The sequence below is a fragment of the Pectinophora gossypiella genome, chromosome 19, assembly GCF_024362695.1.
Source record: "Pectinophora gossypiella chromosome 19, ilPecGoss1.1, whole genome shotgun sequence".
Lineage (NCBI taxonomy): Eukaryota > Metazoa > Arthropoda > Insecta > Lepidoptera > Gelechiidae > Pectinophora > Pectinophora gossypiella.
Genome location: NC_065422.1, coordinates 570005 through 586220, shown reverse-complemented (window position 1 = coordinate 586220; position 16216 = coordinate 570005). Strand labels below are relative to the sequence as shown.

The window sequence follows — 16216 nt, the reverse complement described above, 5'->3', positions numbered from 1 at the left end:
CCAATACAATACAAAAACGCTTTACTGCACATATAAACACAACACTAAAAACAATTACAAATGTGATAAGAGTAGTACAATCGGCGACCTTATTGCTAAATAGCAATTTCTTCCAGGTTGAGGGACGATTCAGACCATGATCCTAAGTTGATATCAAGTGGAATTTTCCGTCGTTTAATTGAAATGAAATGAAATCTTTGAAATAAAATGAAATGAAATCTTTATTTGCTTTAAATCTGCGAATACAGATGTCATAATATTTTTATACGTACATTATTACCTACACATTTAACCAAATTAGTTGGTATGCAAACATAGAGTCGTAAGACCGTGTCAAAAGTTATTAAATTACATTGTTAGTTTAGAATAAAAGATATAATATAAAATTCAAGTATTTTTTTGTTTAGTTTTTAAATTATTTTCAATACTCCATACGAAAGTTTAGATGCAAGTGTAGGTCTATCTATCTATATCAGCCTAAATTCATGTCTAATTTTGGACGTAGGCCTCTTCCATTTTTTTCCACTTCCCACGATCTTGGGCTATCGACATCCTTCTATTTCATTGGTGGTCTTCGTGTCGGTCTTGTGAATGCTTGTGAATAACAATAATAAAAACCATAATCTATCGTTTTTTACGGAAAGCCTAGGAAGAGAAGCTCCCTCTTCAGCTTATAAGCAATATAATATTGTGATAAAAATGCTTATTTATATTTTATTTGACATGGACACTGATGGATTATGACTTACATCTACTTTCTAGCTTATCGACAGTTTCAGAGCTGAGTTTATTTATAAAAATAGCAATATAATATTATCATTTTCGGGTTCCTTAGCGTAAATGTAGAAACAAATTTCTCATGATCCATTTTATACAGGATGTTAGTGACATCGTAACGAAAACTTTGAAGGATGATTCAGGCCATAATTGTGAGACGATATCAAGTGTAATTTTTCGTCGCAAAAGTGTGATATAAAATAATAATAAAAAAAACACAAAAAATTTCATTAATTTTCCGACAGGAAATTCCACTTGGTATCAACTCAGAATCATGGTCTGAATCATCCCCCTCAGTATCCGTTATTAACACCCATCCCTATTTGTATGGCTACCTGTATGTACTTGTAAGGGGTATAAGTGACATCGTAACGAATACTGAGCGGGATGATTCAGCTCATTATTCAGAGTTAGTTTTTAGTGGAATTTTCCATCGCAAAAGTATAGAACACTAAAAAACAAATCATGAATTTTGCGACGGAAAATTCACTTGATATTAACTCAGAATAATGAGCTGAATCATCCCCCTTAGTATTCGTTACGATGTCACTAACACCCTGTACAGTTCATACTTACTTGGAACTGTAAGTATTAATTATGTAATTATTTATTCACAATTTACATATACATTACAGACAATCCCAAGTCGACTATAATTATTATTAAACTCAAGAGTTTAACAAACTAAGTGTGTGAATTTCGTTAACGAACACGTAAATAGATCGATGTCAGTATGGAGTTAACGGCCTCCGTTGTCCAATGGTTGAGCGCTGGGCTTACGATCCGGAGGTCCCGGGTTCGATTCCCGATGGGGACATATCACAAAAATTACTTTGTGGTCCCTAGTTTGGTTAGGACATTACTGGCGGGTCACCAGATTCTCCGAAATTAAGATGATTCGTGCTTCGGAAGGCACGTTAAGCCGTTGGTTTACTACTTACTTATTCGGTCCCGGTAATTACTTACAGATGTAAGTAAGTATTCGTTACATGAGCCATGTCAGGGGCCTTTAGTGGCTCAATCGTAACCCTGACACCAGGGTTGATGAGGTTGGTACTCCACCTCACTACCCACATGATAGACGATAGAAGAGTATGGAGTTCGGAGATAGTATTAATAGTCTTTAGTTCGCTCGCTACTGGAGCGTAGCTGCCGAGGTTACATACACGATCACGCCTATTTTCGTTTGGGGTTGGCAGATACCACGGAATTCCACTCTCGCTATTGTATCTTTCATAATACCTTTTATTTTTGCACGCTCGAGAAGTGAGTTATTTCCGAGGGAAATGTACAGAAAAATAAATAAATATAAGCTTATGGCTATATTTCCAATAGGGGTAGTCAGCAAGACAACACAACGTGAAGTACTTAATAAGTACGGTCACGAGTACTAATATGTACATACACTTTGAAACCATGTCACATTAACTTTTTTGACAAATTACACCGTAATTCTCATTAAATGTCAAATATGATAGTGCGACAGGGTTCTAAAGTGGGTACATGATATTGCTCATAACTGTACCGGCGTTTCACCGAGCTTAATAAACCAACGTGACAGGTGATGACTGGTATCGCCTCCAATTACCTAAAGCTCAGTCGATCGCTTTTGCCATGAGCAATATAATGTACTCACTTTAGGACTCTGTCACACTAACATATTTGACATTTAGTGAGACTTACAGTGAAATTTGTCAAAAAAATCAAATGACATGGTACCAAAGTGTATGCATATTGATGCTCGTGACCGTACGTGTTCTGTGTTTGTTTGTGCAAAATAGTGTTTATTAATTCATACATTCATTCAATTTCCAACAATTCAATTTTCCATTTTCGAAGCAAAGAAGAGGGGAAAAGACGCAGTACTGACGCCACTGCATGATTTCGTGTGCGTTGCTATGGAGACCTTTGGCAACTGGGGGCAGAGACCAGAATCCTCATTTCAGAGTTACGCTCAGGAAAAAACGGGTGACTCCCACTCCGGTTCTTTCTTGGGGCTAAGGTTGGCCATTGCTGTTCAGCGCGTTATGGACACCTGCACTTTTGCACCGGGAACAGTCAGGGGCGGATTATTTATTGACTAAGTTTTTATATAACGGCCCCGATTCCTGCAGGACCCTCATAATTTTATTTTAAGTTACACCCGTCATTTTCTTTTCCGGTGAAAAGAAAAATGGGCGGATAATTGACAATTCTTAATTTTAAAAGGAATGAATAACTCGGGCGAATAAAATAGGCATCTCGCTGATATGCAACCTTTGACGTGTGCTGTCACCTTAACTGTCGGGTTATTGGCCAATAAACAATTTTGGGAGGGATTTTTAAATTTCTGCCTAAAATTGACGTGTTTTCCACTAATGTTAAGCCTGTCCCTTTAAGCCATCCCTTTCTTTTTCAGCGGAAAAGAGAATGACAGGTATAACTTAAAATAAAATTAGATGATGTGTACATACGTTGACATTTGTTAATTTATACAAATATATATTGTTACATGACAGTAATAACAATAAAATATGAAATAAAAAGAAAATATATTTCCAACAACATTTTCTTTTATTTTAATTGTATTACCTTCAATAAGTCACGTCTTTTTTGACTAGTCACGAATTATCTCTCTCTCTTTATTTAAGAGCTGCGCTCTTGTCGGTGGAGTAATCGCCATTACTCCATAGATAGGGCGTGTAGAACGGTGGTTGCCCCAATCGCCTTCCGTTCCGCAGTACACCGACCAATTTCTCAATCGGTGATGTTCTAGCTAGATCCCTACCAGAATCCATTTCCTCGGCCTCAAACCAGTACTGATACCGCTGCTGCCCGGCATCAGGGGTGCGCTTTTCAAGTAGCGGCGCCTACTCGCTACGTCACAAGATCGTCATAGAACCTAAGTAGCATTTTATAGGTTAGCCCGTCCCAGTGAGCTACCCACTACGTTCTGCTAATCCTGATGATGGCCGTTCCACTATCCGCTACCTGTGGACCCCGTAGATGGCCTACATCTCAGCCTACTACGCACGAATACGCTAGTCACGAATTATACTATTAATAAATAAAATACTTAATAAGTATACCTATCTATCTCTTAAGTAACATCATATCTATTATACAAATCAGCTTAAGTAAGTCACCCTACATTAATCAAAGCACGTTAATTCTATTTAGGGAAATAATTAAATATTAATAAAGAAGAAGAAGATTAAATATTGATTAATACCGATTTTGTTAGGGAGGAGAAAGAGTGTGCTAAGCATTTATGACTCGACTCTGTGAGTTGGTTCAGATCACTAGCTGAAAATCGAGTTACGTTGATATGTATGGAAATGTGTGGTACTCCACTATCTCGTGTGAGACTCCATAGAAGTGTTCCGCCTAAGGCGTAAGTGCGAGTGAGACAGACTGTTCGTGCTATTCCCTTTACTCCTTAGCGGCTTACATTAAGACTAAAGTATGACCCAGAGGGGGTGAGGTAGGCGCCCGATACGAATTGGTGCGGGGCGGAGAGTTACCGTTCTATTCATGGTATTAGTCTTTATTCTACGCCTGCAGTTCTATTTCTGTATTATTTGTAATTATGTATTTGTTGTGTGTGCAATAAAGTATTTGTGTTATGCGATGAGTCAATACGTTTGACGCAGATCATGAATTTCGCAGGGGGGGTGAAAAAGACTTCATCGAAGCAATTCACCTAAACAAGCAAATGAATGTAGGAAAGTGAGTAGAATGGAACGTAAGATTGATAGAAAGTAAGAAAGACTACTATGGAAGGATAATGCATGGGGATTTGGTTTTTTATGGTATGAATTTAGGATTTTCTATTATTAGATTGGGGTCGGATTGTAAGGTGCATTTTTTTTGTAAGAAGGAGAAAAAAAAGGAGTGAAGATAAAGAGAATATTCCTTTTAATTCTACATCTCACATGAATTGCTTCGATGTGCGATGTGGCCTTTTTTAAAAGGTCGGGGTCAATAAACAAAAGTTACTCGTAGTACTCCAGTAAGCCCACAAAAGCAAAGATTTTCAGACCATTGTGTAGTAAGTACCTTAACCTCTATTCTAAAGAAATATTCCAAAATGTTAAGATTTTGCCAAGTGCTCGATTTGTGAAGCACTCATATTTTTAAGAAGTGCGTATTGTGAAAAGTATAGATATTGAGTTGAGTGCACATTCGAAATCAGTAAGCACATCTCTACGTAGTATGTACATACTTCGTTATAAAGCAAATAGGTCCTGAACGGATCAACTTGAAAGGATTTAATAATTATAATTTTGCTCTAAAGAGGGAAAGATGACATTTCACGGAATGATTACAACAAGTGTATTGAATTCAAAGATCCCGCGCGTATAATTAATTAACAGACAGTTCATCTTACCCATAAAGACATTTAAGAGATTAATAAATTTAATTCTATATGGAATTCATTATCTAGATGCACGTGTCGATCAGATTAATTCGATACATTGATTAATATTAATAAGCATATGGAGAGTTCAATTTGTAAAGTAAGCATCATCTACCTAGCGTTATCCCGTTTTTCCGATTAGAAGATCAGACAGGCAGTCGCTTCTGTAGAAAACCAGACCTGTCAAATCTCTAACCTGAAGATTTGACAGGTTCGGAAAACCAGCCCAATACAGGTCAGGTCATATAAGTACATCATATTCAATGTGCAGGAAGTTTGTCTTTTGATTACTTGTAGCTGTACAGTCATGAGCAATATAATGTACCCACTTTAGGACTCTGTCGCACTAACATATTTGACATTTAGTGAGACTTACAGTTCAATTTGTCAAAAAAGTTAATGTGACATGGTACCAAAGTGTATACATATTAATGCTTGTGACCGTACCCGCCCTTTAAGGGAAGATTTGACAGATCCGTTTTTAAATTCGGCAAGACATACTATTTCATATTGCTAATCTTCCAGCTATTCTCTTTGATGTCTGGTACACTACTACTACAAATTAAGTTTCTATAGTAAACCAAACCGCACCAATTATCTCCTCACAGTATCATAACCAATTCAATAAACCGTTGCTTAAGACGTTAAGACCCAATTTCGTAACATCACAAAGCTTGACCCTAACAATTCCTCCTTATCGACGGGTTATTCCAGCTCGGAACCGGTTATTTCCAGTTTGGTTCGGTTCTAACCAACAACAATTGAGTTGTTTATACCTGTGCCGGCGATTTCCCAGCGGTCCCTATAATGGAATGAGATCAGACTACAAGACGTGATCGGAAAGCAAGTGGTCTTAAGATTTGTGAAGTTTTCTGCTAATTTTGCGCAAAACGTACTTACAGAATGGCTTACAGAGGTTCGTACTCGAGTGTTGGGAGCATTAGAAATCTGGAATAGAAATCTCTATGTGCAGTTAAAGGAAATGTATGTTCGAGTCTAGCAATTGGACTCGAGGTATTTAAACAAACTGTGTAGCAAGCTAGCAAGGTTTTATTTGTTAAACGCGTCTCGGGATTTAGTAAAGTGATATTTAACCTGCACCGGCTTTTGCTGACCGCCAATGCCTGGTTTCAATCTTTAAAATAATATTTACCCCCCATTACTATCCTTTTAAAAAACACCTAAATCCCTAAGTTGACTTTTACCACAAGCCTCGGCTAAAAACAGTCAAATGCACTCTTATATTTTACTCCAAGTCTAGTAGAGAATTTAAAACAGCAGCAATTATAATCAACTGGAAATAAAAACCAAGAAACACGTTTCTAATTCAAACCCCTCATTTGAGTTAGACCCAGCAGTAACTGATGAAACCGCAACGCACACAAAAGAACCTTTTAAAGAAAATAATGGAATTCCAGTATAAACATTCCGTTGCACGCAAAATAGAGAAGGTAAAGCCTTCGTGGCTTTGGCTTCGGTCATTTTCCTTTTTTCTCCAATAGGCAGTGTTGACGTTGGAAAATACGTCACGAAAACCGGCATTTTATTGTTCAGGTCAAATCAGTTGCGGGGTTTATGTATTCTGTTTTCTGATTAAACGTGGAAAAAGTCTATTTTTGTCAGGACCAGTCGACAGATCATCAGAAGCGGGATATTTCTATTTCTAAAAATTGAAAATCGAACAAAAGGTGTTACGGTTGGTTCGCTATCGAGTATTCGGTACTCGTCGACTGTCAAGCCTCACTGCGGAATATGAACCAATAAGCGATCAGCTGTCTTTTTTCTTTTTCGAAATACGCAATGAATCCACAGAATTCTGTTACTTCTGTGTGCAAATTTTTTTGTGTCGATGATTGTTTTGTATACCACCGTACTAGACACGAATCGGCATTATAACGATACAAATAAATTGCTTTGCATGGACATGATGCGGACCTTCACTATCTAGAGATATCGGTTCAACTCCCGTTAAAATCAAGATTTTTCTTTTACCTTTGCTCTTTGAAAATTCTGTTTATTTTATTCTTTGACTCGATACTGTGAGCCCTTTCTATGGCTCTTTCGAAGAATAAATTACAATACATGCACATAGAAACTCGATTTCATACACAAAGATACAATGATAAAGCATTTTAACATAACATAAAGTTAAGTAAACGACTACATTCTATATATTAATATATTATATTACGACTATATACTATATTCTCAATTCGGCTAGTCAGAAGTACGTTCATCGCAAGATGAACTTTCTGTAAAGAATATTGTGTAGATTGAAAAGCGAGATATATTCAAAGCAGGCAGACATTTACGAAAAACCCTATATTACAAAAATATTTACTTTAATATAATATACACATACATAAACTCATGTTCATGCAAAAACAAAAAAAAAAGTTTAAAAGTTCAGTAACTTTCTCGTAAAGTAAGTAAGATTTACAGATTAGTTGCATTTTAGACCTTTAAATTAATATTTAAAATCGGGATAACCGGAGTAGATTTACCAATTTAGTAATATTGAGCATTAAGATCTTTGATGTCTTATCCAATGTTTAGGTAAGTCAATAACTATTCTTGTTCAAATCCTATCCAATGCCACAATTTACTAAAGTGATCATAAATATTACATCAACCCACTTCCACGAATACAAAATTCTGGTAGAATAAAAATAAGCAGCTTAAAATCTAACTCGACTCAAAAAGTTATAAAAGCAAAGTTATTATTCAAACGTGAAGTCTCGCGATCTCAGTATACCTCGTATGGAAACAACGGGACTTCAGCAAGCACAATACCGTACCTTTGAGAATTTATGCACTAATACCAGATGATATGAAATGTGCCGAGCCGACGAAGAAAATGCAGGTTTTGTTACAAGCTTTGGCCGTGTGTACTTTATCCTTCGGAAAGTTTATGGCACAAGTCAAAGACGGTCTACATTTTTCTTTTGTTTTTTTTTTATTTTTCTTTTTTTTTCATACCTTAAGCCCGTTATTCTAGTTTCATCTGGATTGTGACCAATCTCAGCAGTACTGGTTAATATTTTGAACCCAGGACCTGCAGATCGTATGCCTTCGGTAACCACTAGACCACGTGGTTGTTACACCCTAAATAGAAAATAAACGATTGTTGGTTATGATAGAGCTGAAGTAACTATTAGGGTACACAAAATGTATACAGTTTTTACATAAAGGGTTATCAGGAGGTGTAATAATTTAATTTAATAATTAATAATTTCTTTTAGAATATTTTTACTTTTTTTTAAACAATATTGTTTTTATATCTCTCATTGTACTTCTGGTCCTATGGAAGATTGAAACACATTGCGAAAACGAAATTTGCTGAATTATTTCTCTAAGTTACTCCTTCTACAACTGAGAACACTCTAGTTTCACAGTGGGTTTCCTCACGATGTATAAATAATGTGTTTCCCTGTTTGCCTTGGTGATATTTTTATCTGTATCTATCGATCTTATACCTTGTACCACACGCTGTAAGCCTGCGGAAACCTACCGCTCTGTGGTATGAAATTGAAAATTTATGAAACAACAAGATTTGCTCTCACCACCACCGTTTATCTTGGCTCAGTTTCGGAAACCATTCCATTCGCAATCCCATTTGGTCTCCGTTTCGACAATGTCGACTTTGGATCGCGCATGAAACTTTGTGTGGGTAGTCTGATCATTTACAAAAACATAACATAGCATCAAGTCATGATACAATACTGAGGGGAATGATTCAGTTCACGTTCCTGAGTTAATATCTGTCGGAAAATTCATGAATTTTTTTGTGTATTTTTTTCCAGTTCCGTGTTTTTGCGACGGGAAATTCCACTTGATATCAACTCAGGCTTTGCTCTGAATCACCCTTCAAAGTTACGTTGTCACTAACAGTATGTATATTTTGTATACACCTATTCCTCGCCAGCTATGTTTAAGTTCCATGTAAAGGGCTAGTCTATTGCTTAACCTCACACAAATCTTGGAAACCACGTGATATCAATTATCTATTCAAACTCGTAAAGTCGAATTCAGTTTGCGACAATTTAATGTTTCATAAGTAATTTCTGTGTTAGAATTTTTGGAAGCATTTAATTTCTGTGCATATTTTCCATATTATTTTGTGGTTATTTTATTACATAAGACTTAAAAATAGGCGCATACCCTTTCGGAGATACAGCTGCTAATGTGTGTTACAGTAAAATGAACCTCCAAATATAATGCAAATTAGGGTTGCCACCTGTCATACGAAAAATATCAAAGTATATGTACCATAATTGTCTTGGCAAATCGCAAAAAAATGTCTAAATAATATAATAAAAGTAATGTGTAATGTATAAACGTATGTGTGTACGGCTGAATTAGCAAAATAAATAATGCCATCTGTGAGACATGTCAGAAAAAAATTACATAGGAACGCGTTTTTTGTATTAAATCCGGCATTTTTCCGAAAATTCCATATTTTTTTTTGAAAAAGTTGGCAACTCCATTACAGAATATTTTGATACGGAATTTTTTCCCCTTACAAGTCCGTAATAGAGAGTAATTGCGGTAACAGCAGCTTCTTTACAGCCAATTTCCGCAAGTCGCTACAAAACGCCATCATTAACGCAGGCGACATGAAAATAAACACACAGGATAAACACATTTGTACTCGTTGGAATAAAAAGCTGCAATAAATTACGTACTTGGCGTATATTGAAGATGTATTCTGTGGCTTTAATAAATGTGATAATCTGTTAGCTGATAAAGAATAATAGATATAGACTCAGCAAAGCATGTCCTAACTGTTAGAGCCCCTAGTATTAAATGTGTTTCTTTAGTTATTAAACAACTTGTAATGAATTACTCCTTACCTACATTTGATTTTGAAAAGATGTGTTGCTGTTGCAGTTTCTTCGCTTTGCTCGGGTACAATGCTGAGGAAAAAATGAAATTATTTACAATATCACATTAAAAATCTCAAAAACAACAGTATTTCTTCACTATGTAATGGATGTTATTATACATATAAACCTTTCTCTTGAATCACTAAAAAACCGTATTAAAATGCGTTGCGTAGTTTTAAAGATTTAAGCGTACATAGGGATATGGGGACAGAAAAAGCGATTTTGTATTATACTATACATAAATACAAAAACACATAAACAAATACATACATACATACATAAACAGCCTATATACATCCCACTGCTGGGCACAGGCCTCCCCTCAATCAACCGGAGGGGGTATGGAGCATACTCCACCACGCTGCTCTAATTCGGGTTGGTGGAGGTGTTTTACGGCTAATAGCCGGGACCAACGGCTTAACGTGCCCTCCGAAGCACGGAATCATCTTACTTTTTCAGACAATCAGGTGATTCAAGCCTGAAAAGTCCTTACCAAACAAAGGACAGTCTCACAAAGTGATTTCGACCATAAACAAATAAGTATAACAAAAACCAGAGAAGTTTGTACGTACACCTAAGGAATCGTCATATTATCAAATCCCTTTCCTTTCAGCGGATAAGTAAATGACAGGTATAACTTAAAATATTTCTTTTTTTGGCTTCAACAGCCATTAGCACCAGTACCGCCTTATCACTTACTAAAAATCGGACTTATCGATCGATTTCGAAACATGTTAAATAATTCATTGCATTGGATCGGAATAGGAAACACAAATAGGGGCTGTCGAAAACGGTTTTAAAATTGATGATGTTTTTAAGTCTATATTTGAACAAGTACGCGCGAATATAGGTACGTGGGGAGGTCAAAAAGTTCGCGGAATGAGGGGGAAGGGGGTCGAAATTAAACACGAAACTATTTTTCCTTTTCAATATATTCTCCCTTAACCTTAACACATTTTCCGGATCTATCAAATAATTTGTTTATTCCATCATAAAAAAAAGATTTCTCTTTGCTGTCAAAATAGGCCGAAATTGCAGACTTGACTTCTTCATCATCGCCAAATTTTCGTCCACGCAGTTCCTTTTTCATTTTTGGGAACAAATAATAATCGCTGGGGGCCAAGTCTGGACTGTAAGGCGGGTGGTTTAATTTTTCGAACCCGCATCGGTGAATGGCAGCCGTCGCAACATGGCACGTGTGGACGGGTGCGTTGTCGTGCAAAAGGAGCACACCTCTTGACAGCTTTCCTCTTCTTTTTTCCTTGATAGCCTCTTTCAATCTATCCAGTAAAGAAGCGTAGTAATGTCCCGTTATAGTCAAACCACGATCTTTATAATCAATCAGCAAAATACCTTCTGTATCCCAAAAAATAGTGGCCATGATCTTTCCGGCCGATTGTGACACCTTAAACTTCTTTGGAGGAGGTGTGCCTTTTTTATGCCACTGCATCGACTCTTGCTTCGACTCAGGTTCATAGTGGTGAACCCAGGTTTCATCTCCAGTAACAATCCGGGCCATAACTTCGTCCTTATTCTCTCCACAGAGCTCTAAAAACTGGCGAGAACACTCGACACGCTCGCTTTTTTGAAGTGGCGTGAGCATTCTTGGAACCCATCTTGCGCTGACCTTAGTCATCCCAAGATGTTGATGTAGGATATTTAAAATACTTGTTTTGGATACACCGACCATTGCTGCAAGCTGCTTCTTCTTCAAGCGGGTATCTTCTAATACAAGTTTCTCTACTTTTTCGATGATTTCCGGTGTGGTGGCCTCAATGGGCCGTCCGGAGCGGGGGACATCTTCAATCGACTCTCTTCCTTGCTTGAAAAGACTATGCCACTTGTAAACCATGGTTTTACCAGGGGCAGAGTCCGCGTAAACTGCTAACAGCTCTTGAAAAATCGTCTGAGCGGTGTTTCCTTGCTTGGTGAGGAACTTAATGACGGCGCGGTGTTCAATTTTCTCCATATTCGCTGAGTTCTTCCCGATTCACTTGTTTGCTGGTCGATAGTTCAAACGTTAATGACCCGATTTGCTTCAAACTTGGTACATATACTGTTAATGAGGTGTGCAACTAGCGGCTACCTGTACGAGCAAACCAACCCCCTCCAACCCCTCCATTCCGCGAACTTTTTGACCTCCCCTCGTAGTTATTTTCTCATGTGCATTTTTTATCGTGACCTTTTATGATTATTTGTCTCAGTCAGAAAATCAGAACTCACTACCCTACATTTTTTCATTTAGACAAAATAAACTAATCTCAGCTTCGAGACTGCCCTCAAGATCATGTCAATGTGACAGTTCTTATATAAAAACAGGGACTTGAGCATGGCCTTGAGAGTACTCTCAGCTGAAATTAGTTTATAAATACCACTTTTAGTAGGAGTTTTATGAGCGTTGAGCTTACGATCTTAGAGGTGCGGGTTCGATTACCGAAAGGGATATTGTCGATACCACCTTGTGATACTATCCCATGTTTGACTAGGAGATTTCAGGCTGTATCACCTGTCTGAAAAAGTAACTTAATTGACAGCTGTTCATTTTAAACTGAATAAGTGAATAAAAAAATGCGCGGTCGAATCAAATAGGCATCTCGCTGGCATGCATTTGACGCACATTGTCAACTTAAAACTACGTAAAAGTTTGAGAGAGTTTAAGATTTCTGCCTAAAATATGCCTGTCGATTACCCGTCCCTATCTTTTTCTGCGGATATGTTAATAACGAGTATAACTTAAAATAAAATCAGGAGGTGTATCCTGGAATTAGCAACAATAAATCATCAAATATCAGCGCAGACTCCAAAACTTACAAGTTTTATACTAGAAGGTTGACTTTTGAAATAAGCAGAATGGGGTTTGTATATCTGGCTCTGCCCACCCCAATAGGGATTACGGGCGAGGGTTGTGACTAAATCCTGTAATATATCCATGAATATTGTAGGTCCACAGAAAATGTGTGATCCACTTTAGTAGGTACATACAACAGAAGTACAATTTCATTGTGTACCGTTCGGCGCATTGCAGTGACCTACCGACCTTTAGTAACCCCGTTGCTGTCTTCGATTTACTACATACATACACACATATATACAGTTCTTCTCTTTTCTTACTGTCCCTCAGCAATCATCGTAATTCCGAATACACACGAATGCGAATTTCCATGTTCGTTAATTATTAGATTTATAAATGCATGGGATTAACAATCACCGATATTAGGCAGCTAAATTACTGAATTGTATAACAATATATTGTTTTTTTAAGAACGTCCAGGGCCCTGCGTCAAGATTTTTCCTGCAGGTGCTTTCTCTGGTCTATAAATTGTGAGCACCTGCAATAGTAGTGACTAAAGGTATATTTGAAAATAGATTTGAATAATCGTGTATCAGATTTCGAATCCAGATCTATGTACTTTATTGCTGTGATATTCACACTGAGATCGAATGACAATAAAATCAACAACAATAAAATACAGTCACTAAATGAAAAATGCACCCTTATAAAGGTCATAAATATCTAATCAGCAAAAAAATATCACTGATCGACACTTTCACGTTGTACCTATGAACCAAAAATATTTTAAAATTTTCTCTATAAAAATACATAACCCTCCTTTTTGCTGCGCCGCAGTCAGGTAAAAGATAAGCACATTTTTCGAAGCCAGGAACGGCGTTAAGTGGCGCGTGTGGAACAAACGTACATTATAAATAAGATAATTTCGCCGGCTAACCGAATCGCCGGGCGCATTAGTTATTATTTTACAAGTTCGTATTTTTTCGCTTGCAAAACGTAAATTGGGTGAAGCTTCTAATTTTCTACTGTAGGGGAAATAAAAGATATTTAAAACTCGCTAATGATAATGACGCATACATACATAAATTCACGCCTATTTTCTACCGGGGTAAGCAAAGACGATTTAAAATTCAGTATACGTTGTTATAATAAAATAAGTACCAGATAATGTTTTGAAGCTTCACATGAGTGAAGCTTACTTTATGTAAAAAAGCTTATAATGAGATTAATGATTACCTAAATGATAAAAATGCCTAGTCTTAAATGTGTTCCTCAAGTTGTTAAATGACTTGTAATGTATACCTACATTGATATAAAAGATGTGTTGCTGTTGCAGTTTCTTGTCATTTCTTCTCCTCAGCCATAGCACCTTGCTTTTTTTTTTTTTTTTTTGACGTGACTTATTGTAGATTTGCCGCAGATGGCATTAACTACTTGGCCGGACAAATGGGGAGCGCTGAAGGCTCTCACCCGGTACAACGTTTAAGACAACAGGCCTGAGGGTGCCCAGTTGGGCGCGAACTTCGGCTCAGGGCGTCGTCTGAGAGGAAAAATATTTGAAAGAATTAATCGACCCTAGTGGGTCGATAGCGATAAGCGCTGAATGAGGGAAATCGTCGACCACGCCGGCGGGGTCGGTATCGGGGTCCTGAAGTGTTTGGTGTCGCGAGCTGATTGGCTGCCTCTATGGCTAGGGATAGCACCTTGCGAAATGACGTACCTATATTCAAAACTGTTAAATTGACCTTCACCAAGTTTATCTATGATAATTACGTTGAATAACATGACATCCACAATTGCAACTGATGTTCAAAATCAATTAATTGAAAACCCAACTATCAGTAACTTTATCGCGATATAAATCCCTATCTGACACAACTAAATTAGCCTACATTCCTGGTACGTAAACTAACTTCTCTATTGTGGAAATGAGCGATCTGGAAAATGACAGCGGGTAGCGGAGCGGAGGCCGCGGTCGCTATACATACATACGCGTGTCTGTGTGTGTGTGTGTGTGTGTGTGTGTGTGTGTGTGTGTGTGTGTGTGTGTGTGTGTGTGCGTGCGTGCGTGCGTGCGTGCGGGCGGGCTCGGGCGGGCGGGCGGTCGTACGTGCGTGCGTGCGTGCGTGTGTGTGTGTGTGTGTGTGTGTGTGTGTGTGTGTGTGTGGGTGTGTGTGTAATGTTTATTATGTAATTGCATGTAAATGTATGTATGAATATAAGGTAAATTAGCACACATGGCATTCACTACTTGGCCGGACGTGAGCTATCACCTGGCCAGAACTGGTATTGAAAACCCACATCGACGCAAATTCATCTAAATAAGCAATGTTGCAATTTGACATTTACGCATACCTATATAAAAGTAAATGCGCAATGCAAACAAATGTCGAATAGCAATATTGCTTTTTTAGATGAATTGCTTCGATGCGGCGTTTTTAACCCCCTTGAACGAGTATTGGTACCGTTGTCAAAAAATCTTTCGAAAAAGAAAAACATATTAAAAAATAAAAATAGCTTACAGCTTCTTATAACCCGAATAGCCGGGGAAAAGAAGCTGCAAGGAAAGCCTCGGCACAGGGCCTTAGTCGTTTTTTTAAATTATGTCGATTGTCATAATCGCTTGCAACTTTGCTAAGGCCCCTGGTAGTGAAAGAAATAACAAGATATGACCTGTTTAATATCGCAAATATGTAATGAATGCTATTCGAGACAATACGGAATATTCGTCGCTCTAACGCTTACACTGTGAAGCCCGACACCACATTTCACGCAGCATACTTGCTACCAATTCTAATTATCAATTTGACGTTAGTTAGAAATGTAGCATTTCTACGGTAACTCCGGCGCTCAGTTAAACCGTGCTTGTTCCCGAGAAGCAAGATAAGATAATTTTCTCGAAATGCAAGCAACGAGACAGGTAATAGCCTGACAGAGCTTAGTCTAATTACAGGTGATTAGCTGGCGCTGGCAGGAAGGCTGAAACCATGTAGATTATCTTGCTTACTAGGTAACGTTAAGTTAGTAGTATACGATCCGGACGACCCGATTACTCTAGCCACAGAGGCAGCCAATCAGCTCGCGATACCAAAGACTTCAAGACCCCGATACCGACCCCGCCAGCGTGGTCGACGATTTCCCTCATTCAGCGCTTATCGCTATAGCCCCACTAGGGTCGATAAATTCTTTCAAATGTTTTCCCTCTCAGACGATGCCCTAAGCCGAGGTTCGCGCCCAACTGGGCACCCTCAGACCTGTTGTCTTAAACGTTTTACCGGGTGAGAGCCTTCAGCGCTCCCCATTTGTCCGGCCAAGTAGTTAATGCCATCTGCGGCAAAACCTACAATAAGTCACGTCAAAAAA

At 37.9% G+C, this 16216-nt stretch overlaps 1 protein-coding gene across 10 annotated transcripts in view; it reads right to left on the bottom strand.

Moving 5' to 3' along the window:
• Positions 1-16216, bottom strand: part of LOC126375467 (uncharacterized) — a 442481-nt gene that overhangs the window by 131572 nt on the left and 294693 nt on the right. For 2 of the 10 annotated variants that reach the window (XM_050022405.1, XM_050022406.1), the window contains exon 5: positions 10030-10092. The exons of 7 other annotated variants lie outside the window; for them this stretch is intronic. The gene's annotated coding sequence lies outside the window, so the exon portion shown is untranslated. The remainder of the gene's footprint in view (positions 1-10029; positions 10093-16216) is intronic. One more of the 10 variants, XM_050022411.1, reaches the window with a different exon arrangement.